The following is a 19,527-nucleotide window of genomic DNA, read 5'->3' on the forward strand; positions in this document are numbered from 1 at the left end:
AGTGTTCATATTTTCCTTTTCAAGCAAATTTAATTCAGTTAATAAAGATGTATGCCTCCAGTTTTTTCCTGCTTTATTTCTGTGCGACATTGACTTAATCGTCTGTGTTGTTGACGCCTGATTCGTCTGAAAGACATCTTTTCCCTTGAGAAGATAAATATAGTTTCACATGGAGATGTTTTACACATATTGAAATAAGTCAATGTCTGGTAAGACATCTTTTTAACTTCCAGTTTCCCTAAAATGGAAGCATTATTGTAATGCAGGTTTCAAATTGTATAAAAAAGATACAAATGACCATATTTTAAAGGCTCTCCATTTAGACTAATTGTTAAAATGATCTGTAGAGGATTAACAACCTCCCTTTGTCTGATTATCTGAAACTGTAATTCAGATAATTAAAAAGGGATCCTTAAACCTTCTGTCAATATTTAAAATACATTTTGTAGTTTCTTTAATCACATTATTGAACAAGCTGCACTTAGTTTTAAATGTTTTACTTTATCTTTTTTATGTATTTGATTCTCACATACTTTACTACATTCTATAATAATTTCATATAAACTAAAGTAACATTGTTTGTTGGTTTAGTACATAAATAAAAGGTGAACACATGAAAAGTCTTGACAGTTTGACAAAAGAAAATAATTTTGCATAATTCTTTACATGTTTCTGCTTTCCATGAAAACAGAATAATTACTTTTTAATGCCATTCGAAACAGAAATCCATTAATGAAATAAGAATATGCCTCTGCTGTCCTGTGTACCTCAGATTTTTCAATTAAAAGAAATGTCAAATTATCAATGAAAACTCCACCACTTCTTCTCCATTTTCCTTTTTTTAATAAAATGGTAATAATCATAATTCATAACTTGAAGCTCCAACTTAACATGACAATGCTCATCCGCCAACAGCAACTCGACTGTTGAATTCATTGAATCGGAGAGAAAACCACTCACCATGACACGAGGCTTTGGTGCTCACGCAAGTGCCAGCATGCTGCCCGCTGCTGCAGGTTCACCTCGCCGACGCGCCACTCAAATTAGTGCCGCCCTTTGCCCCCACCTAGAAGACAAACAAAGTCAACAGGACCCAAATGGCTTTAAACCCCCCCTGAAATGTTCAGCAATAAGGCTGCAGTCACAGAAGCAAACCCACAGCTTTCTCCTCCACTCAGTGCTGTCCTGTGAAAACGTGTCCATTATCAGAAAGCAAAATAAACCAGCGTATTTCTAATATTAGAAGAGTTTTCACGGGCTGCCTCGGCTGTATTTGTTTTCTTGGGCAGAGAACAAGCAGATGGAAAGTTTTGAAAGAACAGGGGAAAAAGAACATGTCAGATTTTACATGTCTAGCTTGTTTTTTTAACTCATGAGGCTATATTTATATCGAAGAAACTTCTAAAGAAAAACCCCATTAAAGACGGACCTAAATCCGACTGGCCTTTGGAACATCGTCGGCGCATTTACATGATGCCTGCCCCCTGCGCAGGTGATGAAGCGCTCTGAAGATGGATTACAGTCTTTGATTTTGTGTTTGGGCTGGAAACTGGAATGTGCTTTAGCTGCTTTGGCAGAACTCCCTATAGCCGGCAGGGCCAAAAGAAAAAGTGTGCTGTGCTTGGCTGACATGCAGCTCGTGTGACCTCATGAATGTAATAAATCCCTTCAAGCGGTGTAATAAATCATCGCAGCCGGGGCCGGCCAACAACGCATGCTTGGATCTACATGCACGCTCACTGACACGATTCCAGTCATGAAATAATAGTCAGTGTAAGACTACGGAAGCATAATTGGGTTAGGTGTCCTGACCTTTTGAAGGAGCAGGATGGACCATCGCTCACTTATGTGACACTACACATCTAACACGCAGCATGGGCGGCTCTAACTTAACTTCATTGCAGCCTGTACCCATAGAAGTACCCATGTGTCTCACTAACTCATACTTGGCATCATATTAGCCTTTTTCCATTGGATGAAATAAACATTAAATCAAAATGTTGCCCTATTTCACATCACATGAACACATCTTTATATTAGAGCTACCTTTCACACAGGAGCCAGCGCCTTTTTTAAGTTATTCTTCCTTAATTGCTGGATATGATAGGCCATTTTAAATTAACTGCAAAGAACTTTGGGAAGTAGAAAGTTTTCTGGCTGCCAGACTTACTGCAACACCAAACCAGGTCACCTACCGCTGCGATGGATTCGGCTTTATATAACGCAGCTCCAACTGACAGGTGTAGGCCACCTTTGAGTTCACATTCTAGGTAAAAATGCAATCCACCCTCGTTTAACTGGACCCTTAATCACTTTCTTTCTGAAAAGAAACTGCAAATTCAATCAAAATGTAATGCCTGCACAGTTCTTAGACAAGATGCCCTTCTTATTTGCCACATCGCCATCACAAACGTAGTCTAACTCCATTATCTGCACTTTTTTTTTCCTCTCACCTTTACATCAGCCCTTTTTTTGACACTGTCATTTTACTATAGATAACCTTGGCACCTTTGGCCCCAATAAATGTTCACAAATGTTCACCGTAATGGCCACAAGTCATGTAGTATGTATAAAACACTCAGGGTAAAAAGCACTGCTGCACTCACCTATGTGAAATATTTATATATATATTAGAGGCTGCGAGTAAGAGCAGGGAATCAAAGTGAGGGCTATATAAGGAAAAACAGCTCATCCATGATATGATCTCAACATGCTTTGCCTGCGAGTGCGTTTGATAAGTTCACAGGAAATCCTGTGGACATGCACAAGAATGTTCTGGTGCACGCTGGCCTCTGCCCAGGGAAGAGTGACTCGCAGCAACACAAACGCTCCAATTACAGCTGAACCCGCAAGTCCTCTGGGGGAATCCGCAGCACTGCTCATTGATCTGAAAAACACCACTGTGATAGAGGGTAACTTCACTCCAGCTCCAGAGGACATGAACTGCACTTTTAATAATCCTAGCCAGAGCACTATTACGCTGATGATAATGAGACGTTTTGAGACGTGCAGCAGCGGGGATCACTTGTGCTCAAGTGATCTCACAAGTGAAGATTCAAACATTACTTTCCATGTAATTGCAGCATGAGGTGACTGCTGCACTTACAGTTGTAAGTTGTTGAGTATGCTTACATGTTGCTAATTTTTTCTCAACATTTGCATGATATCGTGCGGACAGCACCTGTCAGTCCTCCGGCAAACATACAACATCTCTGGAGTGTTAATGTGAGAACAGACAGCAGTAGCAGTAGTGACTCCCGTACTCCAGATGGCACCATTACCATGCTTTGCACATGTCATAGTGCAGGAAGAAACTAGGCATCAGCTCAGCTTAGCTGCCAAACAACAGAAGTGATGAACCTGATCGCTAAATGACACTAAGTAAAAGAGTATTCCAGGCTTGACAAGGGCATTTACTTTACCGCAATTCTTTGGAAGGTTGTGCTCGGTTCAAAGAGGAAATCAAACCTAACTTGCTTACCAAGCTGTTGTAAGTATTGCATCAAATCAAATAAAAGGCATAGAGTCAAGAAACCAGATTACTGTGACTCAACAATAGATCATGTCAAGACACGCATCCTCTATATCCGATCAATACTAATAATAGTTGTTGGGCCCTTTATTTGATTTGTCGGGATTCACATGTTTACCCTTTTCAAATTGTTTGGTCCATTGACATCTAATTAGTCAAAATGAACAACAACAAAAAGAACAACACACTTTTGGCCACCGGTGGAATTTCATCAGTGGAGTGCTTTCGCTGTATAAGTATATTTCAAGGAAAATCGTTTTATTTTTTTTATTTCAGCATTATAACATGTAGATCTTACCTGTTTGGAATAATTAATTGCAATCGCTGCCTCGGACCAGAGTGATGAAAGAACAGAACTCCCCAGAATTTCCCTGCATGTAAAGAGATAACAAGGTCAGGATTTGTCCCGTTTTATTGTTTCAACTCCCCAACATAAACAGAGACAAACATGAAGTCACACACGCACATACACACACACTATGCTTTGCTGTGTTATCAGCATAGTATTCGATGCCTTAAATTGCTTCAAGCACTTAAAGCAACTGATTTCCTAGTATGTATAATGAGAGCTGCTAAAAATAGACTCCTGCATGAATGCTGACAGCATATCCACCTGATACTGAAGACATGATGGCAGGATGTTTGGTTACGTCTGCTCATATGTAACAATGTCTGACAATTTTGGCTCCTTTGAGTCCAGTCTATGATTAGTGCAAGAAAGCATGGACCCATCTTATAGACATCCATACTAAAGGACATGCATGTCCAAAGACAACGATTAAGGGCTGATGGAACAAGTGGAAAGCAACCAGGTCACCCAGCCTCCTGAAAGATGACCAAGAACCACGAAGGTTGGTACTCGCTCTCTTGGGAACACAAACATGCTGTCATACACAGACACTGATATTAACGTCACCTCTACCATCTGCCGCCACCGTGCAAAATTGTTCTTCTTGTAAGCATTGCAAATACAAGTCTAGCTTGACTTCTGAGAATCTGCAATGTAATAGATTTTTTCTGCTTTGTCAAAGTATTTGATATGCAAAAATCCTCTGTTTACTTGGGAGATCAAAGTTTCTCCCTCTCCTGCGCTCTTCAATTTTCCCATCTAAAAATGGACTTCTTTCATTATGCAAGCCAGCATAGAGCAGCGCCTGCTCATGCACCCTATTCCAAGCATACTGATTAATTAGCTTGTATAATTAGCTTAATGATTTAGAGAAACATGGCCATGGCCACCCAAGAAGCTATGCTAATGGATCCCTGTCTAGAGTAATTAAAATGCCCATAACTTAACAGTGGTGGTTTTAGAAGTTCAGTTAACAATTGTGAAGAAAAAGTAGGTGCCCCAGTAATCAATGTTGCTATATATTAGCTGGTGTCGTGCTAATGAACTGTGTGTTGTACTGGTCATATTGTGAGATTACATTGCCTAATCACACTGTATATTTGCACTGAGTACTTTCCAGAAGCGGGGCAGAAGTGGTCCCTCACAGCAAAAGGGTTCCTGGTTTGACTTCCAGCAGGAGTCTTTCTATGTGGAGTTTGCATGCTGCTTGCATTGGTTCCCTCCAGGTACTACAGCTGCCTCCCACAGTTCAAGAACGTGTATACTCGGTGAATTGGTGAATGTAAATTGCCCATAGGAGTGAGAATGTGTCTGTTTGTTTGTTTATAAGTGCCCTTGTGGTGGCCTGGCGACCTGTCCAGGGTGCACCCCTCCCCTGCCAGAGAGCTGGGACAGACTCCACCTGCTCTGTGGGCCTGATTTAAGAAGAAGCAGGTTTAGATAATGGTTGGAGGCTCAGAAGTGCAGATACAATGAAACACTGGAAACTCCAGAAGTGTTTTTGATTCTGAATGAATAACAATTGGAACTTTAGATCTTAAAGCATCATGCAATGCAAATAACCCCTTTCGTTTCTTTTCGTTGTTGTCCAGAGTGTATTTTGGTGTTAGGAGACACTTCAAATCTCATGAAAAACATGACCCTGAAACTTTGTTTTGGGCTACTTAGGTTTAAAACGATTTTGTTGTTGTGTTTTGTTCTTATTAACATTTTTGTTAGTTCCTCTCTTATTTTGAAAGTCTGTCTGCTGTTTGCTATGACTTGTTTTACAGCACTTACCAGATATTTGCTCATTGATTATTATATAATATATATATATATATATATATATATATATATATATATATATATATATATAATATACCTATTTATTTACACACACACATATATATGTGTGTGTGTGTGTGTGTGTGTGTGTGTGTGTGTGTGTGTGTGTGTGTGTGATTTTGAGTGTAATTTGTGCCCAAATATACTGTATATTTGCACAGCAACCCAAAGCTATATAAGCTACAAGGACAAAATTTACAACCTTATCTTCATCTGTCAAGCCACTCCATTTTATATCATTTCTGTCCGCCAGTTAAAGAATAACTCCCTCTCTGTGTGAGCACATACTGTAAAGTGAATGAGTTAGGACGTCGAGTTGTGGACTTTACAGTTTCTATTAAACATGAGTCAAACCAGACAGTATCTCTGCCCTCTGACAGTAACATCAGCATTCCTGGCTGCACTACAAACATAAATCCTGCATTTATGACCTTCCCCTGAACAGTAACCAACAGAGACACCACCTCGACTCATAAAACCACCAGAATGTTGAGATAGAGGTGAAGATATATCTTTCACATACACGACCTCTAAAACGGCAGTCAACTGGGAGCAGTTAGGAAGAAAAAAAAGTAATCTTTATTTGCATATTTTTTCAGTGAGATGATTGAATGTTTGGACTGTCTGTCTGGTCTGACCCAGTCATAAATGACTGTTAATTCACTGCATATTTCGCCGCTGACAAAGTAAAGGAATTATGGCGCCATTACACATGCACAAACAGAGGAAATGGACAGAGAGTGCGGAGAGTTTGTTCAGTGTTTATTGCAAGACCAACTAGAAACTAGCTTCAGGCCTTGCACTGAATACTAAGTACCATGTGAGGGTAGTACTTGAAGAAAGCACTGCATAAACTTTTGATGTAAATGATTGGAACCTAACTTGGACTCTACCACAGATTTGTACCCTTTGTGACAGAAACCAAAAAATGATTAAAAAAAAAAAAAAATTAATAAAAAAAATATTTGTCAGGCATTAAAGGGACCCATGCCCCGTATACACGTAGCCGGGTATCTGCTAAACCGAAGATATTTTCCTACGTTTGGACCTGTCATCCACATGAAAACGCAAATAAACTAATGTTTAAAAAAACTCTGGGCAAAGTGAAGATTTTTGAAAACTCCGTTTATGTATATGCGTTTAGACCTGGTGTAGACGGAGAAAACCGCAGTTTAGCGTTTTCAAACGTCACATTATGCGCCAAAACAAGAACAAATCTGCTCTGACGTCTAACGTGCGACCTTTGTTCACTACAGAACTACAGATGATCCACCATCTGTTCTCCAAGCTATTTATGAAATAAATGGTCTCTGCTCTTGACCACCGTTTACTGATGCAGAGCCTACGCCGTAGGGTACGCGGCGACGCGCACCGTACGCCGTACCCCCTGCGTCGATACGCGGCAACTCCGTGGCGGGACACCTGGGGGGACTCGGGCTCGTTACCGAGAAGGAGACACGGCTCCCGGGGAAGCTGCACCGCGGAGGCGGCCCGGAGGCCGGAAGACCAGATGATCTACAGGTTTGAATGCTTATGAATGTGGTCGAAAACGCAGATCTTCGGTTATGTGTGGAAGGTTTTTTTTTTAAAAAACGATGTAATGTGGATACAAAATATTTTATAAACGGAGGGGGAAATATTTGGTTTTAAAAATACCCGGCTACGTGTGTACATAGCCCCAGTCTACTTAAGAAAAAACAAACTCTTAGGTCAGATGAGGCCCATGCTGGCTGGGTCGTTTTACAGTACTGATAACAGATAGACATAAACAGCAACTATTTCGATGAATGATTATGTGAATTGAGATTGACAAAGCGACATATTTTTAATTGATTTATTGATTTGCTGCATGCTCGGCAGTGATTCTCACACCGTTCCAATCTCTTGAGTCTCATCCAGGTGTAGATACTAGTTTGAGATTTCTGGGGCAAACCACACTATAATTTTTTCATGATACATTTATCTGTGTGGTTTAGGACGTGTTTTTGAACCAAACTGAAGTCTTCGATTTAAGCTGAGTTTGACCCCCATCTGTTTGGTGTGCGACACGTGTATATGGTAGAATTTTTGTATGATTGAAAGTGTCTTGAGCCAACTGCACCATTTGCCCCTCGGAGCCAGGAACAGGTAGTTTGATTGATAGATAGATATATGGAAAAGAAGTGAAAGAGAAACTCTCATTTATTTTTACCATTGTAAAACTGACAACAGCACTGCAGTTTCCAAAGTGGTTGAGCTGACCCCACATCCCATGTTCCTGAAAGCCTATTTAATGACACAATGTTTGGCAAATGAGTCATTAAGAGCTGCAGCGCTCACAATCACACTTACCGCCATGCTGTCATAAGTCTGTTTATGTCTGTGTCTACATGTTGCCAGCAGGTGTGATGCGTTTCGTTTTGCGAGCTCAACATCACAGTCTCGACGATGACACCATTGTGTCAAAAACTCTGTGCTCAGCTCGTCAGCTCTGGTGCGCTGTGCCTAAACCAGCCAGCTAAAAATGAGCATTTGGGAAGGGATCTGCCTTTCACTTCCTTCTCTCACAGACTCTCTGTACCCACTGCTGCTCCTGTGGTACAGGGGAGCATCGCTGTCAGACACAGAATTAATTATATACCGTATCATTCTTTCACATGTCATGTAACCACAGACAAGATCCTCTTTGGGTGAGATGCGTTTAAATGTTTCAGATTGACATGGTCAGAGTAAATTATTCAAAAACCCAAGCATCACGCAAAGGCTCTATTTTTGTAAATATATTTTCATTACATGTGGCTCAAATGTGATGTGTCCTTGCGCATTTTGCGTAAACAGGCCATTGTCATCTGTGTTTTCTTAATGCAATCACTAATCCTTCAGCAAACAGTGAATTTTGTATCCCATGTCAAGTTTTATTTTCTGTGGCACCGGTGCACATGAGTGGATTATTTCTTTTCTTTATTCTTTGAAGCATGAAGACAATGCAGTCCATGCTATGGTGATAATACATTTACAGTCCAGATTCAGATCGTGTACCTTTTTTCCTTTATATTCTAGTAAATCCAACTAATCAGCAGAATTGTCGATCATGCAAAGATCTTCCAATCATGCAGAAACGGCCCCTCCCAAAGGCTATCATAATATGCTCAGCATGCATTATGTTAGCAAATCTGACATCAACACAACAGGAAGAGCATGCTGTCAATGCAAAGAGGACACCAAGTGAGATACTGTGTGTGATAGACAGAGAGGGAGAGAGGGCAAAAACAAGGGTAAAGGCTATGATAGATGAAGTAATGAGTTTGGGATAAGGGATCCTGAGAGATGATGACACCACATATAAAACATAATGCGAAGATGGGAAGAGGAATAAGTCTTATATTCAAGTTGTGGCTCAGTTCTGATCTGTTTAGTTCAGTTAGGAATGGTTAGCTGTGGTGGGTATCAGCTATGCAACGGCCTGACAACATACTTATATCACACAGTCTACTAACAATAAACAGTGGAGGGCATCCAGCACATTATATTATTTCTACTTGGAATGTGGCTGTTCTTTACAAGAAAGCACGTCTTCAAGTCTTTAGTCATGTTGCACTGAACTTTATCCACCAAGCAACAAACACAGTGTTTCTGGCTCTACCTTAATCATACCATACTGCATACTTTTGCACACCAGTAGGAGTGAAGCAAAAAGTAAAACGGTACGGATGAGTTATTTTGGTAATCTTTCCAACTTTTGACAAGGAAAAGAATAAGAGTACCACACCAAACTGAACACTCCTGTATCACTGAATGGAGACTAAAGTGGGAGAATTTGATAAGGAGAAAGAGGAAGAAAAAGAACACAGGGGTAGCTCCATCTCCTTTTGCCTCTCTTAGGAAACTCTATCACTATTATATACTGTGTGTTTTCTCAGCCAGCTTTGGAAAATATGATAGCATTGATCTTCTTCTTAAAAGGTTGCGTTTCCTGTCACTGTATCACCTCTTGTCATTTAGATGACTGGTTGAGTTGCCTTAAAAGGTTTCTCTTATGTCTGCACATTATAAGCTCACCCTCTGCATTCTTCCCTCCCCTCGTTTTGTTCGACTTCTGACAAACCTAAGAAGTGTCAGTCATATTGATTTTCATCAACTGGTTCTGTTTTTAGCTTAGATTTAATGAGAAGGGGGAAGGGTCAGGGAATAGAATCTACTCCAAACTGTATTAAATTGGGCTCCATCCAAGGACATATTCACATGGATTGATGTTCTTCGGAACTGGAAACACACATTCATCAATCACAACCAAGTAATTCCATTGCATTCATTTCCTTCATGACTTATATTCTATTCCTATTGTCCTGAAGCATTACTTATTTGAAGCTTGCGCTCCCAGGTTTCCCTAGGAGATCCCATCTCAAATCTCACAAGTACCGGGAGGAAGAATAAAGAAAATAGATGTTGTTCTCCAGATCACTCACATTTCCTCCACTATAAATTCACTTGTCGTAGCATAAATCTTTGGGAAGTTTTGGCCTCGCTGTGCCTCTGTTTATTAGACAGCCAGGAATCAATTTATCACCTTTTGAGGACAACGAATAGAGGTATCGTGGGATTCTCTCTATCCCTTTGATTTATGGAGTCGCACAACAGGCGGGGAATTTTTTTGGGTCATGCAAAGTCTTCCTGGCACAATTACCTAACCCCCTCCTACCTGTACTTTGGGTTCAATTAATATCTTTCGCAGCAAGAGGGAAAATGATCGCGATAGAGAGAGGAGGGTTAAGCTTGTTTTAGTAAGTGTCTTGGAGAAAGTGTGTGATTATGGCACTACTCACGTGCAGTGAGCATACGTCAGTGGGGAAAAGAAACTCAGAAACGGCTGCATTTAAGGATTATCGTATTTCAGGAAGTATGGCCTATATCTGACAAATCTCAGACACTGTTTCTATGCATTTCTATACCTTCACCACTAGTCTGTGCCATTGGTCCAGCCAAATCTTCCTTTGGATTTGTGACCTATTTTCTTGGTGTGTATGTTGCTGCAGGGATGTGGCAGCCCCTCCTCACCTGTGCTTGGTGTCTACCCCATTCAACTAAGGAACTACTGCGCCAGACCCCTGGCCTACAACTCCTTCATTTGTAGTCGTCCATATAAATGATGGGCTAGGGAAGGGGCTTATGGGAAATGTGAGTCTTGTGAAGTGGAATTGGCTCGAGAGAGGTCGATAGAGTGTTGCTAGTTTTGCGTGGTGGTTACAAGGCCGGCTGAAAACATTACATCACAAATACATTGTTTGTGGTAAAACTTTAACCAAGTGAACGACCTCTCATCAAATGTTTAAAGAAAAGCAGTGGTTGGGATACTGGAGGTTTGTTATGTGGTTAGAAAAAGCACTTTTATCAAATGTTTAAAGAAAAGCAGTGGTTGGGATACTGGAGGTTTGTTATGTGGTTAGAAAAAGCACTTTTATAATCTGATCACTGTTTGATTTTGTGTGACTAATAGCCATATATGTCTATGTTATATCCACAAATGACTCTTTTAGGTTAGTTTTTAAACCTGAGGAGATTTAGAAACTGAAATGTAACCAAACCCCATCCTTTTTTCTTTATTTTGTACATCTTGACTAACACTGTGCTGGCTCCACTTCACAACTCACTTGCTTCTGTCTTGGCTCTGGTCCACACTCATTCCTCCTCATAACAAATGAGCCTGCATCAGCCAGCAGATTTCTCCAACACCTACCCACCAGCACTATCACATGTTTGTCATCTTCCTCTCCCTGCTGCTTTCAGGCTCCTCTGCTTTCTCTCTTTCTACCACATTTAGGCACCTTTCTTGTGGCAAAAGAGCATACTGTAGGACTCGCCGTTTGCTGAGTGGGCAGAGGGAAGCGGAGGAGGAAAGAAAAGAAATAGACTCCGAAGGAGGAGGGAGGAACAGAGTTATCTAACTGGATTAAAGGAGAACAATAGAATGAAGAGCACTTAAAATACTCATGACATGAGCTCTACTGCAAAAGGAGGGGATGAGTTACAATGGCTGAATCACTCCGGAGGTCCTTTCTTTCTTCACAATATGCTCTTCCCCAAGTTCTTCTCTCTCCAAGGCCACAAATGTGTCTCTCCGACTCTTCTTCCATCTTTCCCTTTCAACTTTACCGTTCCCTACTGCTTACTGGCCAGACAATTTGATAGATCTCCGAGGAGATTTGTTAGGAATGGGGAGGAGGGAGAGGGGGGCTTTAATTAACCAATGCACGGACAGGGAATAGGTACTCCATTGCGAAGGAGGGATGAGGCGTTTCTAGCCGTGTAAACTGTCACTTATTTGGGGGGAAAAAAGGCAGATTTTTCTTTTTCTGTTTTTCTTGTTTGCAGCAAGGCCAAACAACTTCCTTTGTCACCTTTGCAGAAGTATGTGTGTAGCGAGATGTCAGCTACAAATAAGAACAAATCCTCTTCCCCTCAACCCTGCCATATGGGAATCACAAAAGTGGAACAACATGACAAATTTCTTCTTGGTAGATCGAACGTCCGGGCGAGAATAGCACAAAAAAACAGTGGAGTTGCCTCATCAACCCCCGCCACCCCCCTCCCCGCCTGACCCGGGATGAAAGCATCTGGCAGCTGCAGCGAAAACAAACACAAACTCATACACAAACATGCTCTTTTGCATAGTACAGGTGCGGCTGTGCGCTAGTTTTGCAATAGTACATATAAACCGTCTTTTGGTTGTCACCGGCACACAGAGGCGACTTTCACCTCCGGTAAACAAGGGCTTAACTCGCCTCCGTCCAGACCTTGACAACTGGCTCAAATTTGACTCATTCAATGCGTCAATCTAATGTGTTCATGCTTGCTATAAAAAGATGATCCCTGGATGAGGTGTCTGGAGATGCCGCTGCCTCTCTTTTCACACCCCAAACATGTGACGGCAACGAAAAAGAGACTGTTCATCCTTTTGTAAATAGGGCAGCATTTGAATATTTTAGATGCAGCTTGTGCTTATTGTGCATTCATTCCTTTTGAATCATTGCATCTCCCAAAATGAAGGCAGGAAAGGAAGTATATAAAAAACAGAGAAGATAGTGAGTGTGTAGATATGCGTATTTGTGGACTTCATTCTGAGGCATCATGCCCTTGATGGTTATATAAGGGCTGAATTTTAATGATGGTAAGATCATGGCAGTGCACATAAAATAATGAAGACTTGGCTGCCTGGTAAATTGAACGAGAGATTTGGCTTTTGGTGCTGACTCTCCAAAGAGAGGACTTAGAGAGCTTTTGGGATTTTAAAGTTGAAAGATAAAAGCTGCCTTACACTTAGGATTTGTATGTGTGTGTGCACGCGAGCATCAATTTACAGCGCCGAACCATGCGCAAGAATCATCAGCAGACTGACATAAAAAGAAAAAAAAAAAAGTTATGGAATAATTGAAAGCCGTTCATCAGTTGTTTACAATGAAGTAGGATGTTCAAAGTGAAACCTTGCAGTGACCAGGCGGTGCTGTGATATCTTCTGAATCCTCGCTGACACACACTCCTGATGTGTGACGGCGAGGCGCAGATGGGGGAAGCCGAGGGAGAAATGAATGTAAAGGCAAAGGGAATACGGGAACTGTTTGAGGGAAGGATATGGAAGAAAAATCTGGAGATGGAAAGCAGAAACCTCTGTGAGCTCTGAAAATTATTTAGGATGCCTTTTAAGAAAGCCACTCCAACTGCTCCATTGGAGTCACTCTGTTTAGGACATTGCCACTCTGGGCTTTCAGATGTTGCATGTTTGAATAGATATAGCCCTTCATCTTTGAGTCCCTGTAAATAAGTGCTTAAATGTCCTTTCTTATAAAGTATTGGGGTTTAAAGAGAAGAAACAACAATACAATGGATTTTGAAGTTGTATTACATGAGGATATTTCAGTCTGAGATACAGTGAACGAGAGGCATTGACATGATACAAGACACCGCGGTCAAGGACAACATGTCTTCAGTGAACATAACTGAGACCTGCAAAGACGCATCACCACACACTTGACTGACAGAATATTAAAGAGGGAGTTTTGTCACTGGGGGGGGGGGTTAACGCAGGGAGCAGAGGCAGTGTGAGGATGAGAGGGGGGATATTAAGGCATGAGGTGTAACCTGAAAGTGGTACAGTGAGACAGACACACAGCCAGAAAGGGAGCGGCAAGGGAGAATAAGGAGGGAAACGGCGTGAATGATTATTGGGGAGAGGAGCTTTTCACCAGGTGTTGATGTGGATGAAAGAGGGAGGGATGGGAGGCGGGGAGGGAGGAGATGGTCTAAAAGTGAGGACAGTGTGCAGAGGAGAGATAGCAGGTCTCGCTCTCTTGTGGGAACCCCTGACAAATGAGAGAGACGGCTGAGATAGAGTGTACGGAAGAGAAAGGCTAGGGGACTGAGGAGAGAAGTTGAATTTGAAACTAAAAAGAAAGAAAAGTGGAAGAAAATCTCAGGAAGCTACTCAGAGATGAAATTAGAGGCCTGCCAAACACGTCTAAACCACAGCATCTGAGCACACTTATCTCCCAAGAGCGCCAACGGTACAGTATTGCCAGTGGCAGCCTGAATCATCAATAAATGAAATCCGGTGCAGGTAAACGCGACTGTTTCAGGCGAAGGTATCGGCACCGACAAAGGGAACGTGACGTGGGAGGAAACGGCTCTGCAGACGATTTCTCATTACCAGCCGTGTGTCAGTTATTAACGCCTTGTCCATTTGAACACCTAATTAATGCAGATAGCAAAATGCCAAACCTGATGAAATACCGTGATAGGGGATTAGCCGGAATAACAAATTCTCTGACCGGCATAACTTTGCCTCCCTGATTAGGCGGCAAGAGGGAGGAAGGGAAAAAGCAGCTCTGGATCACTTAAGTCTTTCTCCCTCTGTTTTCTTTTTTTGCCTCCATTCTTTCTCCTCCTACCTTCACTTCAGTGCCCTTAATGAAGACTTTTTTCTTCCCGCCATGCGCACCCCCCCCCACCATTCTCCCACTTTGCTCCTCTCAGTTGCTGAGTGCCGTAATTCCATTTTGATGGATTTGGGAGTGGGGGGGCTCATTAAAAAATAGCTCTCGTGATTGTGCTGCTGGGGTGTGTGTGTGTGTGTGTGAGTGTGTGTGTGTGTGTGCGCACGTGTGTGTGTGCGTGCGTGCGTGCGTGTGCTAGTCTGCTGTCAGGTCAGGCTTATATTTAGGCTGTTATTTATTTATTTGTTTTGAACTCATTTCCCAAAGGACAATTTCTACTTTTATGATGTGAAAAAATGACGTGTGAAAAAATGGGGACATGGCTGCAGGAGACATCAGAACCAGATCAACAGTAACAACTGTTTTCGCCAACGGCTGTTAACGCGAGTCCATCATAGACCATTTGTCAAGTTTGTAAATGAAACAACATCTTAAATATACATCAGTCTGTGCGCTTTCTTTTCATGATTTATATCTATACCTCTGTCAGGTAATTCTGCATTAATATGAAGCTTCCGGTAAGGGTTAGCAGTTAACCAAGTTCTAGTGACGTTTGCAATACCTTCCTGTAGTACTTATTGTTTTTTAGGAGCATACACAAACGTAAATGTATAGGTTGTATTCTCATGTAGAATTACTTGTCTATACTATGCATTTCATTAATGCATTGGTTGGTGAGATTCTAATGAACTTATTCTGAACTGTACAGTCTCTCTGGTTCCAGTCTTTGTCTGAACTCTTTAAAGGGGACAAATTATGGCAAAAGTATTTTTGACTTTGCTTCAGATCAAAAATGTGGGTTTCTGAACCGCCTTCCCAAACAAAGCTCTCACATACCCCATGCATGTGTTGTTGTTTGTGGCTGCCTACATCTATAAATATGTCACTCAGTGATCGGCACTGTGAAATGACAAATATAGATCAGGATAGAATAATCCAGTTCCCTCATCTTTATTGCCATCAAGCTTCAAATCAACCTGTGGAAGTGAGGGCAGCCTGGCCAGTCATCCTAACTATTTTCCTCTGTGTTCCAAAGAATGAGTCTGGTTCTTCTGGACTTTGATTTCCAGGGACAGGACCAGCCAATGAAGAACAAGCCACCTTTGGACACCACTGGATAGACATAGAACCAATCTATGAAACAAAGCATGTGACGAGGGTAGAGCAACAGCCACATTACCGTCTTTTGTGGACCATTAGGTGCCCCGCATTGTAAGGCGCAATATCAATGAACGGGTTTATTTACATACATAAGGCACACCAGGTTATAAGGCGCATGATAAAACATATACAGTATAAAGCGAAACAAAACAGTCTGGTAAACTGAACTTATTTCCACTCATTCACAATAACTCCGAATATCGTTCAGTTGTCACTAATACAGAAAAATACTCACATTTTAAATCATTTGTCTTCCACGAATCCACCAATAAAAAGTGGTGGAGGCGACCGTAGTACTACGTCCTGTTCTCTGATTGGTTCATCGTTCGCAGCGACAGCAGACACCTGAAGTTAGTGCGAGGTTGGAACAACGTTGTATTCCAATATTTGATTATAATTGGATTCTGATATAGATTTGAAAATTGGGTTTAAGCTAAAAAGTTGGCTCAATGTCTAATTATATTAAGATAACATGGACTAATGGATGGTTCGATTTTGCCCAAAAATAAAATCTCGATTTTTTTCTCTCAAAATCCGATTTTCGATTACGATTATTTTGTGAATTGACAAAAGGCAAAGCAATGATTTCAAATATGCTGTTTTTTTATTGAACATTTGCCCCATTGGGCTTTAAGTGCAAACTTTGCTCTTATTAAACCAAAAATGAATGAATAAAGTGCAAAACTCTGTAAAATAAGTTGAAAAAAAGTTTTAAAAAATATAATAAAATATAAAGTTTTATCTCTGAAAAAAGAAATCAGCAAATCAGCACTTGCAAACATACAGTAAGTTATATTTCCAATTAAATAAAACAAGACATGTTCTAATTAAACTAAACTGGGTTTTTGCATGCTAAATAATAATGCAACCCATGAAGGAGGTAGAGGTGTGTAATGTCAGTCATTACATTTGCTATTCACATTTGCAAGTTTTTTGCAAGGAACACGAGCCGGTCTACCGCGTCTGGCTAGAGGGATGCCCGGTGGCACGTTACAACGCCCCCTCCTACACTAAAGAGCCTCTCCCATGGGGCACATGTCGCAGGTATTGAGAGGTATTTCCATCAATCATTAATATGGTATCAATCATTAATATGTGTGCAGACATGGTTAAAAAAAATAAATAAAAAAAATTTAAAAAAAGTGAAGAAGCATATCGGATCGGTGCAGCGTCCGCAGTAATGCGGTCGATGTACTGGACCGTCGTGGTAAAGAGGGAGCTGAGTCGAAAGGCGAAGCTCTCGATTTACCGGTCAATCTACGACCCTACCCTCACCTATGGTCACGAACTTTGGGTAGTGACCGAAAGGACAAGATCGCGGATACAAGCGGCCGAGATGAGTTTCCTCCGCAGGGTGGCTGGACGCTCCCTTAGAGATAGGGTGAGGAGTTCGGTCACCCGGGAGGAGCTCGGAGTCGAGCCGCTACTCCTCCACATTGAGAGGAGTCAGCTCAGGTGGCTTGGGCATCTGTACCGGATGCCTCCTGGACGCCTCCCTAGGGAGGTGTTCCAGGCATGTCCCACCGGGAGGAGACCCCGGGGAAGACCCAGGACACGCTGGAGAGACTATGTCTCTCGGCTGGCCTGGGAACGCCTCGGACTCCCCCCGGAAGAGCTGGAGGAAGTGTCTGGGGTGAGGGAAGTCTGGGCATCCCTGCTGAGGCTGCTGCCCCCGCGACCCGGTAACGGATAAAGCGGGAGAAGATGAGTGAGTGAGTGAGATGAATTTAAAAAAAGTGAAAAAACGATTTTACGATTTTCACGTTTTAACATCGTTCTAATTACATAATCGCGATTACGATTTAAAATCGATTAATCGAACAGCCCTAGTTGGATGATGGTTGCTTGCCAGAACTACATAATTAGTTATTTAACATTGTCTGACGTTGCAACCCATATCCAACCAAGGACTGACTTTAATGTGTCAGCTGAACGGTCTGACCATAAATCAAGCGGAGCGGCTTCGTCGCTACCAAAGTAGCACTAAAACATTGACAGATGTTTGAGCAGTGTACCACATAATATTGGTTTACGGTCAGTAAGCACAACAAGAATTCATACATAAGGTGCACCAGATTATAGGGCGCACTGCCGATTTTTGACAAAAATGTACGCCTTATAGTGTGGAAAATATGGTAGTATGGACATGAATAACGGTGTGAACACATGAAATGAAAAGGCTGTTCTGTATCTCTGTGGAAGTCTGAGCAAATGGTGTCAGACATTTCCCAAATACATCAGGAAACTGTCACAATTTTAAAAAGGGGCACTGTATGTCTCTGTTAGCAAAAGACATAACCATAGACTACATTTAAAAGAAGGACCTTGTTACGATTTGGCTTGCACATACAGACCATTAGTAAAGCATAAAGTGTTGCGTAAATGGATCATAAGGTCACAAAAGCGAGCTACGAATGCATTGGTGTCCCCTACGCTACCAGCAGTACATTATATCTGCAAATACAGACTGAGTGAGTCCTACCTCATGTTGGCATGTCTGCAAAGAGTAGAAGTAATGCAAGACAAAAGAAGCAAAACATTTCCGTTATGGAAATGTGATTTGTTCCTGTCTGCAAGCCGGAGAACTCTAAACTCAGTCAATTACAAACTTCCTACTTGCATGGCTTTTAAAAGGCCACCACTGACATCATCAGAGAGCTCTTAGTGTCTCTTAAACCATCTGCATTTGGAAAGTCTGACAAACTTGATTTACTCTTTGGCTGCTGACATTTTCTAATAGCTCATTGTAATGCCATATTCTCTTAGTCAAATAGCAGGTGCAACTAAAACCAGTACTGACACGCCGACTGGGTTTGAGCAAAAAGTGAAGGGTACAATTATTTTCATGGTGCATAAAAGACTGTATTTCAAGTCATTTCTCTGTTAATCATTGTCAAGCTCACGGAAAGGTCATGGGATTTCTCCAAAGACAGGAATAGCATTTCATTGTGTGATTTGATTTCTTCTTTTGTGCAGAACTTGAGAATAAATGTTGACTGATATATGCAAATGTGAAAAACATGCTATCTGTTGTATAATTTAATTCACCAAAGTTACGTTTGATTTGTTAAACATCAGTCCGTCGACAATCAATATTGCAAACAATCAAAAGCGACCATTGTCAAGAGTTTCTGGTTCCATAAAGAGTAACCAAATCAGTTTTGCTCATAATTCAGGAGAGATTCATGTTAAATTAAAACCAAGGCAGCAGCGTGAATCTGGGAATACAGGCGTGACTATCTCCTCCACCACTCTTCAAAAGTTTCACAGCAGTGACGGGCCTTTAGCTGCTTATCAAACGCATCCAACTGCAGATACATTTATCAAGGATACTGTAAATGTATTTCAAAACTGGCAGACAGGCAAGCTTAAATATATCTTAAATCTAAAAAAAGTACTTGTAGTTTGCAGTATGAGGTGTGCAGCACTAAAAAAAAAAAAAGCATCAGTGTGTAAATGAGACATAAAAAAGACAGATCATCAGATAGTTCTTGAATGTTGTGTCATTTTCTCTCCACAAAGAGAACTTTGCCAAAGGAGGCTATTAACATACAACATCCATTGTTAATGGTATCAGCAGCTATTGTGTGTGTGTGTGTGTGTGTGTGTGTGTGTGTGTGTGTGTGTGTGTGTGTGTGTGTGTGTGTGTGTGTGTGTGTGTGTGTGTGTGTGTGTGTTATTAACCCTGGCAAAGG

At 41.4% G+C, this 19,527-nt stretch overlaps 1 protein-coding gene across 11 annotated transcripts in view; it reads right to left on the reverse strand.

Annotated features, from left to right (window-relative positions):
- LOC133419940 (receptor-type tyrosine-protein phosphatase delta-like) overlaps positions 1–19,527 on the reverse strand; it is a 441,109-nt gene that overhangs the window by 250,482 nt on the left and 171,100 nt on the right. For all 11 annotated transcript variants that reach the window (XM_061709430.1, XM_061709428.1, XM_061709424.1 and 8 more), the window contains exons 5-6: positions 3,831–3,903; positions 961–1,066 (exon numbers count right to left, since the gene is read on the reverse strand). The gene's annotated coding sequence lies outside the window, so the exon portion shown is untranslated. The remainder of the gene's footprint in view (positions 1–960; positions 1,067–3,830; positions 3,904–19,527) is intronic.

Source organism: Cololabis saira, chromosome 20 (assembly GCF_033807715.1).
Source record: "Cololabis saira isolate AMF1-May2022 chromosome 20, fColSai1.1, whole genome shotgun sequence".
Classification (NCBI taxonomy): domain Eukaryota; kingdom Metazoa; phylum Chordata; class Actinopteri; order Beloniformes; family Belonidae; genus Cololabis; species Cololabis saira.